Source organism: Megascapheus bottae, chromosome 26 (assembly GCF_031878675.1).
Source record: "Megascapheus bottae isolate mThoBot1 chromosome 26, mThoBot2.hap1, whole genome shotgun sequence".
Classification (NCBI taxonomy): Eukaryota; Metazoa; Chordata; class Mammalia; order Rodentia; family Geomyidae; genus Megascapheus; species Megascapheus bottae.
In genome coordinates, this window is record NC_143534.1 from 11,082,518 (window position 1) to 11,095,426 (window position 12,909).

The following is a 12,909-nucleotide window of genomic DNA, read 5'->3' on the forward strand; positions in this document are numbered from 1 at the left end:
TTATTGAGCAATAATATATATCTAGATGTTCAATTATATTCTAGGTCCAATGGGACTTAAGTACAATAGAGATTGGATTGAGGAGTTTATTGTTTTGGTCATAAATCGGTGATCAGTGGTGGTATTAGATTTGTCTGTAAGTGCACAAAAAGAAAGAGAGTGATAATACCAATGTAAAATTGTGAACATCTATTGTCTGGCCAGCTAAAGAGGTTTAGGTTGGTTATATCTTAAAAATTGTAATCTTGTTTAGTATTGATCTTGCTCCCATTTTCAAATGAGCAGAACAAGAAACTCAAAACGTCAAATCAAGGAATAGCATCTCCCACCCAATATAAACAGGCAATGGGGCAGTCAATGGCAAAACTAGAGGAGATTCCTCTAAGTGCTATACAATTGCAATTGGTAAACATGATTAATGAAAAGTTTGAAAACATACAAAAAGAGATACGGGAGGAAACCATATCTAAACGTGAGGAAACCATAAACAAGGTGATATGTAAAAAAGAGGAAGCCATAAAGAGGCCATAATAAACGTTTATCAAAGAAAAATGGAGGAATTCATACAACCCATAAACAAAAAGCTAACCAAACTTCAACAAATATCCAATGAGAATAAAGCTGCTGAGCTAACCTCTCAAATGGAAATCAAGGAGTTAAAGAAATCCATACATGATCTAAAACAAGAGATGCAAGGCATAAAAAAAATGAGCACTTGGAAGGGAGGGAGATGACTAAAGTACAAAGTTTTATTAGCAGGTTAGACAATGCAGAAGAGAGAATTTCCAGGGTTGAAAATAATTTAGTTGGTTATAGAGAAAGAACAGAAAATGAGTCAAACAAAATCTAGGAAATATGAGAGAATGCTTCAGGAGGTCCAAGATACAATTAGGAAGCCTAATTTAAGACTAATTGGTATTGAGGAGGGTTTGAAGAAAGAGGTCAATGGTATCGGAAATATACTTTAGGGAATTATCTGAGAGAACTTACCAAATATCCAGAAGGGCAGGCCCATCCAGATACAAGAAGCTTTTAGAACCCCAAACAGACCTGACCAGAAAAGGACATCCCACCGCCACATTATAATCCGTACAGGATCGATAGCGACCAAAGAAAGGATCCTAAAAGGAGCCAGGGAGAAGAGAACAATCACCTACAAAGGAAAACCAATCAGAATAACCACAGATTTCTCAGCAGAGACCATGTAAGCAAGAAGAGATTAGAAGGATTTATGTCATGCCCTTAAGACAAATAACTACCAACCAAGAATACTGTACCCAGCTAAGCTCTCATTCATAACTGAGGGAACAATAAAAACATTCCATTCCAAGGAAAAATTGCCACATTACGTAACAACCAAATCAGCATTACAAAAAATTCTCAAAGATGTTCTACAAATTGAAAACCAACACAAACGTAATACTGACAAAGAAATGCCACCTAAAACTCATACCATCTAAGTACCACAAGAACTGTCAAGCCACAGGCCCTAATGAAAGCTTTTAAAAATGGCAGGAACGAGTAAATATTTTTCAATCCTAACTCTCAATATCAATGGACTAAACTCTCCAATTAAACAGCATAGACTGTCTATTTGGATCCAAAAGCAAGATCCATCATTCTGCTATCCTCAAGAGACACATCTTGCCCAAAAAACCAAACATTTTTGGAAAGTGAAAGGTTTATGGGACTAATGGCCCCCATAAACAGGCTGGAGTTGCCATCCTCCTATCAGATAAAATAGACTTCAAACTAAAATTAGTGAGAAAAGACAAAGAAGGTTATTACATACTAATAAAGGGATCTCTCCTCCAAGAGGACATAACCATCCTAAATGCCTACACACCTAATCCTGGAGCACCGAACTTCACCAAGCAAACTTTATTTTCACTGAAACCATGCATAGATCGAAACACAGTGATTGTTGGTGACTTTAATACACCACTCTCATCTACAGACAGATCAACTAGGCAAAAATTCAACAGAGAAACCTCAGAATTGAACAACTGTATAGACCAACTAGATGTAACAGACATCTGCAGATTATTTCACCTAGCAACAACACAATATAGGGTTTTTTTTTTTTCAGCAGCACATGGAACATTTTCTAAAATAGACCACATTTTAGGGCATAAAACAAACCTGTGCAGATTCAGAAACGCTGACCACAAGGGCATCAAATTGGAACTGAACACCAATCTCCACCAACGAAAACCCTGTAACTCATGGAGATTGAACAACACTTTGTTAAATCACCAATGGGTCATCGAGGAGATCAGAACATAAATTCAACAGTTTATAAATTTAACAAAAAGGAGCACACAAAATACCAGCACATTTGGGACACAGCAAAGGCAGTGCTCAGAGGAAAATTTATAGCTCTGAGTGCCTATAATAACAAATTGGAAAAATCACAAACCAACAATTCAATGTGTCACCTTAAGCTCCTGAAAAAAGAGCAACAAACCAACCCTAATCCCAGTAGAAGGAAGCAAATTATTAAAATCAAAGCAAAATTAAATGAATTGGAGTTCAAAAAAAACTATAGAAAGAATCAACAAAACACGGAGTTGGTTCTTTGAAAAAATTAACAAAATTGATAGACCCTTAGCAAATCTTAACAAAAAAAGAAGGGAGCACACTCAAATAAACAAAAACACAGATGAGAATGGTAGTATCATGACCGAAATTACCAAGATCCAGAGCATCATGAGGGAATACTTCTCAAACCTTTATGCCAACAAATTTGAGAATCTAGAAGACATGGATGAATTTCTAGCCAATATTAACATACACACACTGAACCAAGAAGACCTAATCCAACTAAACAGACCTATTTCAAGCACTGAACTAGAAATGGCAATAAGAGACCTTCCATCTAAGAAAAACCCAGGGCCAGATGGATTCACAGCTGAATTCTATAAGGTCTTCAAAGCAGAGCTCACCCTAATACTCCTCAAGCTCTTCAATGAAATTGATAAGGAAGGCTCTTTGCCAAACTCATTCTACAAAGCCACTATAACCCTCACCCCCAAACCAGACAGAGATTCAAAGAAAGAGAACTATAGACCCATTTCTTTGATGAATATTGCTGCAAAGCTTCTCAACAAAATACTAGCCAACTGTCTTCAACAACTCAAAAAATCATACACTATGATCAAACAGGATTCATCACGGGGATGCAAAGCTGGTTCAACATATGCAAATCAATTAATGTAATTCAACACGTCAACAGGAGCAAGGACAAAAATCACATGATTGTCTCAATAGATGCAGAAAAGGCATTTGACAAGATCCAACACCCCTTTATGCTGAAAGCTCTGGAGAAACTAGGAATCCATGGAACATTCCTCAGTATAATAAAGGCTGTGTATGACAAACCCACAGCTAGCATTATACTTAATGGAGAAAGCTAAAGCCATTTCCTCTAAAATCAGGAATGAGACAAGGCTGCCCTCTCTCTCCACTCCTCTTTAATATAGTATTAGAATTCCTAGCCAGAGCAATAAGGCAAGAAGCAAGCATAAAGGGGATCCAAATACGGAAAGAGGAAGTAAAACTATCCCTCTTTGCAGATGACATGATTCTGTATTTAAAGAACCCTATAGATTCCACTCCCAAGCTCCTTGACCGATCCAAAATTTTGGCAAGGTAGCAGGGTATAAAATTAACCCTCAAATATCAACTGCCTTCCTCTATGCCAACAGTGAGAGGAATGAGGCAACAATCAAGAAAGCAACTCCTTTTGCAATAGCCTCAAAGAAAACAAAGTACCTAGGAATTAACTAAGAATGTAAAGGACCTTTTTGATGAAAACTTTAAAATCCTAAAAAAAGAAATTAAAGCAGAACTGAGGAAATGGAAAAACAAACCCATGCTCCTGGATTGGAAGAATCAACATCATGAAAATGGCAATCTTGCCAAGGGCTATCTACAAATTCAATGCAATACCCATCAATATCCCAATGTCATTCTTTAAAGAAATAGAAGAGGCAATCCAAAATTTCATATGGAATAATAAAAGACCCCGTATAGCAAAAACACTTCTTACCAGAAAGAACAGCGCAGGAGGAATTTCAATACCAAACATTAGACTCTATTACAGAGCTATAGTGACCAAAACAGCTTGGTACTGGCACAAGAACAGGCCTGAAGACCAATGGAATAGAACTGAAGACCCAGATATTAAACCACAGACCTATGGCCACCTAATCTTTGATAAGGGAGCCAAAAAATAGAAGAAAGACAGCCTTTTCAACAAGTAGTGCTGGCAGAACTGGTTAAGCACCTGCAGAAAACTAAAGTTGGATCCTTCTTTGTTACTCTACACTAGGATTAATTCCAAATGGATCAAAGACCTCAAGGTAAAAGCAGAATCACTGAAAACTTTACAAGAAGTAATAGGAGATACAATAGGTCTCCTTGGCACAGGTCGAAATTTTCTTAATAAAGACGAAGAAACACAACAAATCAGAGAAAGTCTGGATAAGTGGGACTGCATTAAACTGCAGAGCTTCTGTGTGGCAAAGGACATAGCTAGCAAATTAACTAGAAAGCCTACAGAGTGGGAGTAGATCTTCACTAACCATACAACGGACAAAGGCCTCATACCTAAAATATATCAACAGCTCAAGAAATTGAATCACTCCAAAACTCTAAGATTCCACCTCACTCCATTGAGAATGGCCAGGATCAAGAAAACTAATAACAACAGATGCTGGAGGGGATGTGGCCAGGAGGGATCACTACTACTCTGTTGGTGGGAGTGCAAACTCGTTCAACCACTATGGAAAGCAGTATGGCAGTTCCTCAAAAGACTAAACATAGAGCTCCCCTATGACCCAGCAATTCCACTACTTGGCATTTACCCAATCATCCAGAAACAAGGACATACTAAAGCCACTAGTACAACCATGTTCATTGCAGCACTGTTTACCATAGCAAAGATATGGAACCAACCCAGATGTCCCTCAGTTGATGTCCCTCAGTTGATCAACAAGATGTGGTATTTATACACAATGGAATTTATGCTGCTGTCAGAAAAAACGATATTGCCCCATTTGTAAGGAAATGGCAAGACTTACAGAAAATCATATTAAGTGAAGTAAGCCAGACTCAAAGGAACATAGGCCCAATGGTTTCCCTCATTTGTCATAATCAGTAGAAACCTTGGGCTCTCCTAGCAGATATTTACAAAAGAACAAAATCTAGATACATAAGGCCATATAGGATGACACTAAATGAAAGAAGTCCAGGATATAGAAACAAAAGCCACATAATGAGTGATTGTTGTCCTTAATTACTATGTTATCTTTTATCTCTTTTGCTGGCCCTTGTTTATCTCATATTGTTACAATATTTCGCCTTCTTATCTGATATATTTCAAATATGCTTCATTGGTTATTTGAAATAGGATAGGGAAGGGGGGTAAATCAAGATGAGCAGGGGGGAAGGGAAATGGGGACCATGACATGAGAAAGTATATCAATATTTGTGAAGTAATGTACCTTCTATCTGGTGAATATAATGTAACCCTTCTATTAACTACAATAAAAATATATAAAAAATAAAACTCAGTGTTCAATAAGAAAATGTACAACCTAATGAAAAAAATGTGCAGATTTTAACATCACCAAAGAATGAATATATAGAATGAATATATGTATACATATGGCACAAAAGCACCCAAGAGGTTTTCAACATCCTTGATCATCAAGAAATGGATAAATTAAGCTAGCAAAGTAACTCATTCCATGAATCCACTTACTTGGCAGATGGAGGTTGAAGGTCAGCCTGCACAAAAACCACAAGCCCCTACCTGAAAAGTTACTAAAGCAAAAAAAGGGCTGGGGATGCGGATCAACAGGTACTACATCTCCTCGCACACAGGAAGCTCTCCTTAGCTTTTGTTCTGGAGTTGGCCTCACCAGCTCCTGAGTAGCTGGGTTACAAGTAGGAGCCACCAAGCCCAGTTTAAGGTTTAAATTTTGTTCTGTATTTCATTTTGTTTTGCAAAGTGCTGGGAATCGATACTGGAGTCTTTCTCAGGCTAGGCAAGTACCCTACCACTTCACGACTAGCCCTATTTTTTTTTTTTTTGCCAGTCTTGGGGCTTGAGCTCAGGGCCTGGGCACAGGCCACATTTGTATTCAAGGCTAGCTAGCATTCTGCCATTTGAGCCACAGCGCCACTTCTGGTTTTTCTGTGTAAGTGATACGGAGGAACCGAACTCAGGGCTTCATGCATGCTAGTCAAGCACGCTGCCACTAGGGTATGCTCCCATGCCCCCCCACTGAAAAAAATGTTTAATGCTATCCAAACAATGCCCCATGAAAAGATTAAACCTGTTAATCATGATGTATCGCCAGCAGAAATAACATTTCTTTAATATTCAATAACTTATTCAGAACTTATGCTCTCTTATAAATTTACAGAATAATTTTTTCCACACGTTTAAAAATAAACAATGTTGATAGCCTGGAGTTTGCCCTAGTGGTTAGGATGCTTGCCTAGCACACATGAAGACCAGGGTTCGATTCCGCAGTACCACATACAGAGAAGAAAAAAAAAACAGCCAGAAAATGGTGCTGTGGCCCAAGTGGTAGAGCCCAAGCCTTGAGAAAACCCCAGAACAGTGCTCAGGCCCTGAGTTCAAGCCCCAAGACTGACAAAAGATAAATAAATAATAAACAATGTCAGATATGCTTTATCTAGTATGTCGTGTATATGTGCTTGCACACACAAAGGCTCACACCTGCACATTTGCATACTGGAATATTGTGTTAATTTTAGACATGTTATAATCTTTTCATATGTTCTTATACAAACCCTCACCCACTATCATAAATGCGAAAACATAGCAAACACTGTAAGGAACACTTAGTCGCATACAACTTTTGAATTTCCTATACTTTCTTAATGGAATATTTTATTGATATCTTTACTGTAATTGTATAAATGATTGAATTTTATTTAGATACTTTCCCTCATCTCTTTCATAACTTCTTCAGTCATCTGAATCAGTTTAATTTGATTAAATAATCAAGCTACCTCTACGTATGAATTAAATTTTTATCATTCTTTGGGGGAAATTCACTTTTTCCCAGATTGAAATAGATACTCCCAGCACTATATATAAAATAATTATGTTCTTTAAGAAAATTGTATTATACCTTCTTGCCATGTCTCTCATTTCCATATGTACTTAACTTTATTAATGTCAGGTCTATTTGATTTTAATGTTCTACAGTTCTTGTAATGCACTAATCCAGTTATTGTTTTTTGAAATAGTTATTTCATGAGATAATTATTATTCCTTCATTTTGTCCTCTAATGTTCTTGTCTATCTTTCCACGTACACTGTAGAACTAATTATTTGGAATCATATAAAATGCTAATGAAATTATTGGTATTTTAACAGGAATTATATTAAAACTACAAATTAAGCCATTAAAAAATGTCTTTTTCATTTGATCCCCCAGAGCAGATATTTCATGTACTCAAGCCTTTTCCACCATGAAAATCTTGCAGGATGTCTAAGGTATGTATTAAACACTCTCATACAAGTTTAACACACTTCAATTTTGTGGCTATTGTGAATTGAAAGTCTTATTCTATTTATAATTGCCTACTAACGGCATAAGACTGATTTGTATTGCTCTATCTTTTGACCCATCTCGAATACCTCAGTGTTGATTACTTTAGTTCTTGTAGGCAATAGTTACATGTATTTCTACTAGCGATTCTTTTCCATTTTCCTTCTTGTGTATTTGTTTTGCGGAGAGGACAATGAAAATTTCTATAAAATAGTTATTATGGAAGTCATCGCTCCATCTCTCAGAGACAGCTTATATCTAAAATATCCCTGGAAGAATCCTGGATCAAGGCTCAATCCTCAATGCATCAGAAGTGAGTGGTTTGATCCAGATATTGGATGTTTATGCCTGAAATCCTAGCTACCCAAAAGATCTCAGTTCCAAGCCAGCCAGGGCAGAATGGTCCTCAAGACCCCATCTCTAAGTAACCAGCAAAATGATGGAATGAAGGCATCCATCAAGTGCCAGCCAAACAAGCCACACGAGTGGAAGGCCCTGAGTTCAACCCACAGTAGTGATTCCCCCCCCCCCACCAAAAACGAGGAGGAGGAGGGGGGAGAGGAGGAGGCAGTGGCTGCTGCTGGGAAGGAGGAGGGAGGAGGATGGGTGAGGTGGGGGGAAGGGATGAGGGGAGAGGAGGCAGGGAGAGGCCTTTTGGACCTGATTGGATCTTGAAAGCTCTAACTTCATCCATGGATTATCCCATTGATGGATTTATAAATTGATTGGGAGGTCACACACACACACACACACACACACACACACACACCCCTAGGAGGCAAGATCTGAGTGAAAGGATGTATCCTTGTGGTCATATCACAGCGACTACATCTTGTCCCTGGTCCCTTTCCTGGCCCCCACCTTCCTGACTAGATGAAATGGTGACCTTCCTCTACCTAGGGCTCCCTACCACAGCGCTGCAAAGAAAGAAAGAAAGAAAATTTAACCTGGGCAGAAGTTCAAATATTTTGTGTGTTATTAATAATGTTTAGGTCACTTTTCACTATCCCAAATTGATATCACATTCATTTAACTCAAAATGTGTATTTCTGAAAGGTAGCATATAAATTAGCATGCCTTAAAATTTCAAAGCCTTTTCACAATTACTTGGTATTCTCTTAGCAAGTCTGTGAGCATTGAAGGTGGTTAATTCTGTGTGCCGAATTGATTGCGCCCAAAAATACACAGGTAGAAAATGAACGTTGTTTCTGAGCCAGATGCCAGTGGCTTGTGATTATAATTCTAACTACTTAGGAGACTGAGAGGATTTCAGGATAAAGACAGCCTGAAGACAACATGACAGACATGAGACAACAAAGACAGTCGTGAGACCCCCTTTCCCAGCCCCTATCTGGGTATAGTACTTGTCATCCTAAACCTTGTGTAAAGCTCAGATTAGAAGGACTGCAGTACCGGACCAAGTCCGCAAGACTCCACCTAAATTGAGGCCAGCTCGACAGGTACACACCTGTTGACTTCCTGGTAATATTAACCAATTGAAACAATTACTATGTTGTATGATTATACATGGTGAAAACCGATGAGAAGGCCTGTGAGATATCACTGTTTCCTGCAAGAAAACTTGTACCAGGGAGATGTGCTGCTGGCACAGAGACGATTGGTATCACCTGGTGTTCGAAGTGTGCCATGGATACACAACATTGAGCTCATCACCGTATGAACAGGAGGTGACGACAAACCTATCCCAGGCAAACAGCAGGTGCTGCAGTGACGGTTTGATACTGCGTCTTTACGCTTGTTTACATTTCTCCACACTGTCGATCGCCAGCATTTATGTTTTGTGCATAAAGTTGATAGAGTTTAACATATTTGTGTATATTTTATGGTAGTAAATGATTGATGATATCCACATACATGTCATCCATCCCTAACAAACCTTTCTCTTAATATAAAAAGATATATATATATGTATTTCTACATCATCTGAAATTTTTTTCAAATGGTCACAAAATTTTAAAATATCAAATTTATATGTAAGCGCAACTGAGAAGTTCAAATTCATGTCATTTGAAGGTCATTTGAGGGTCAGTTGCATCCTTTCTATCTATCTATCTATCCATCCATCCATCCATCCATCCACCCATTTATCCATCTATCTTCTTATCACCTAATTCATGAACCCATCTATCTATCCATCCACCTATGAAACCTACCTGTCTATCCATCGTTCCTACTAGGTCGATTTCTCTGGAGAAACATGACTAACACATAAGGCTAAAGTCAAGGCCAACGCAGGGCCAAGTGTGACGAGTATCTGTAGGACACACCTGCCCTTGGGCTCCACTACTACCTAGGACCCTGCAGATGCTATTCCAGTACAAATGACTCTTTCCCAACCTCCTTCTACCACCAAATTCAACCCTCCCCCGCCCTACAAGCGCAGAGTTGTATGCGTGTTTGCTTGTTCATGTACCTATACCAGATCTCAAGCCGTCACACCCTAGAGCAGAATCACATCTCTCAGTTTTTTGTTTCCTGACTATCAATACTCAGCACAAGTCTGCTAAATCAATAAGCATACGAAGGATGCACAACGTGTAATTCAAAAGAGAAGACTTTCTACTCGTGGACGCACATCTTCTCTTGTGAGCCTTGTCAAGCTTCCACGTAGGTGTAAATTGTATGTGTTATTCAAAATGGATTTGAGGGAGATAAACTACAAGGAAAGGAAAATCACTATTTGTTTCCTGACATGATTTCTTCTCTCACTCTTTTAGGTTGAAATTACATTTTGTGATTGAGTCATAAAACACAATATAGTCACCTTTGCCTTCTCCTAACATTAACTGAACTGTGAGAAACTTAAATTCCCAAATCTTCCAGCTTAACAGAATCATCTTTAACTTTTTCTATCACATTCTTTTTAAATCAGTGTTGCTTACCTTTGACGTCATAGCCTTTGTAACCCCACGATTCTTATGTCACTGGAGGGCCCTCGTCTATCCTATTACTTCCTTACAGCAGGTTTCCAATCCTTGTTTCAAAAAAAAACCCACATTAGATAAAATTATTCCCATTTGCTCAAACTGAGTAAATGCTAACTGGCCAGCTTTAGCTTTGTTTAGAAAATTAAACACTGAGGCAACTCCTGTGCCCAGGCATAGTTGGATAAATTAATTCCTACCACAGCTGCTGGTAATTTTCTATTCGTTTTTCTATATCCACTGCCTGCCATTAATATACACTCAGCCAGTGAGCTGAGTGTATCTGGTACAATGACACCTCTTTAAGATATTTTTATTATAACTAATAGAAGGGGTACATTATATTCACCAGGTAGAAGGTGCATTACTTAAAAATCATTACTACCCCCTTCTCATGTTTTCAGACACCTCTTGACCTCTGATCTCAAATTAGGTTTTCTTTTTCAGTAGATGTCATGGCTTTAGCTTACGGAGGCTCTTTGCTAAATGATTCCTCACTGTGTACACATTCTTGGAGAACTTTAGTCTGTTCTTGCTTCACTACTATGAAATTCTATTGCAGCTATATCCCTTCTTTACTACTTCCTCCTCCTCCTCTGCATACTCCTGTTCTTCCTATATGCTCCTCTTCCTCCTACTCTTGCTCTTCCTCTTCTTTTCTGTACTGGCTCCAGAGCTTGAACTCAAGACACTTAAGCTTATTCAGCTCTCTTGTTCACGGGCTGACACTCTACCCCTTGAGCCACACCTCTACTTCAGCTTGATTATTTTGAAGATGGAGTCTTCTTTTCACCCCCTCACGTTGGTTTTTGAGTAGCTAGATTACAGGTATGAATCACAACCATCTTACCTTCTTTAACAGTATCATATAAAGTATTTTCTTGGACAGTTATGGTGTCTAGAACTTAGATTAGAACAGCTTTATCACTGGGTCTGCAGACCTCCCCCCTCAGACAGCCAAGCACACAGTCTTAAAGCTTTTGTTTTCACTTCTGACTGAGAAGTCACTGAAGTCCAACTCCTAAGCTAGTGCTCTGGATGAAAATCCACTGAAGCATGAGATTTCCCTCATGTTTAAATACCTTCGAGCACTGTCTTCTGTGAAGTTTTCACCAATGCCCTTTATGGTTACACAAGGATGGCATGAAATTCTATTGTTTAAAAAAAAACTCTGGTGCTGGTGGCTCACACCTGTAATCCCAGCTACTCAGGGGGCTGAGATCTGAGGATTGTGGTTCAAAGCCAGCCCAGGCACTAAAGTCCATGAGACTCTTATCTCAAATCAGCAACCAGAAAACTGGAAGTGGTGCTTTGGCTCAAGGAGTAGAGCACTAACCTTGAGCTGAATTGCTAAGGGACAGCACCCAGGCCCACAGTTCAAACCCCACAATCAACATTTTTAGAAAAAAAAAAAAGAGGAGGAGGAGGAGGAGGAGGAGGTCTTTCCTTCCCCTGGACGATAGGGCAATCTGTCAAAGACACTCCTTCCTTGATTGAACTCTAGTCAGGCTCCTCTAAGCTCAGGTCTCCAAAACTGGGTTCTGCTTTAGCCTTAGTCCACAGTCTTGCTGTGTATGTGCATTAAAAATCCCCCATGTTTGATTTCTGATCATGTTCCCCATTCTCCACCCTTGAGATCTCATCACCCTGGCCTGCCTTCGTAAGAACCTTGGTGAGTTTGTTTGGCAAGAATCGTCCAGCCTGGATGCTGCATTAGCCATGTGCCACTCACAGACATCGTTCTTCCTTGATTGTAAATCTCCATTTGCCCTTCTTAAATGAGAGAGTTGTAGCTGATTTCTTTGCTCCTATTACAGAAGCTAACTGGAACAACTCCTTGGACATGAATAAAGTCTTTCCTACCGTCTTAAAAATAAATAAGGTCCTTTAATTAACTCTCTGCAATCAGAGTTCCAGTATCCCATCTGTTCTCTGCCAGCATCCTGATTGATACACATAGGAAAAACAAATTCAGGGAGTAAACAGCCAGTGTGACTCATCACACCCTGGTCTGTGATGCTTGTGCCTGCTGCTCTTTCTCTCAAGACTGAACATGATCTGAGCCACTGCCACCACCACCTTGAGCAGCACAGAACTCGGGGACCCAGGGAGCAGCTTGCAGGGCGGCCTGTCCTGCAGGACAATCTCCAACTGACATGCATAGGATCCAGAAGACATTCAGCCGCACACCTCCTGCTGAAGCCACACACAGGCGCGTGAGAACAGCTTTTCTGACATCTACACATGGGAGGACAAAGAGAAGACAGCTGCTGGGCTTGGGTACCAGCCCAACCTTGTACTCTTCCTCCCAATCCTGTGGAGCCACTGCCAGAGCCCATCTTCATCCTGTTGGCTACCGAGGCCCCTGC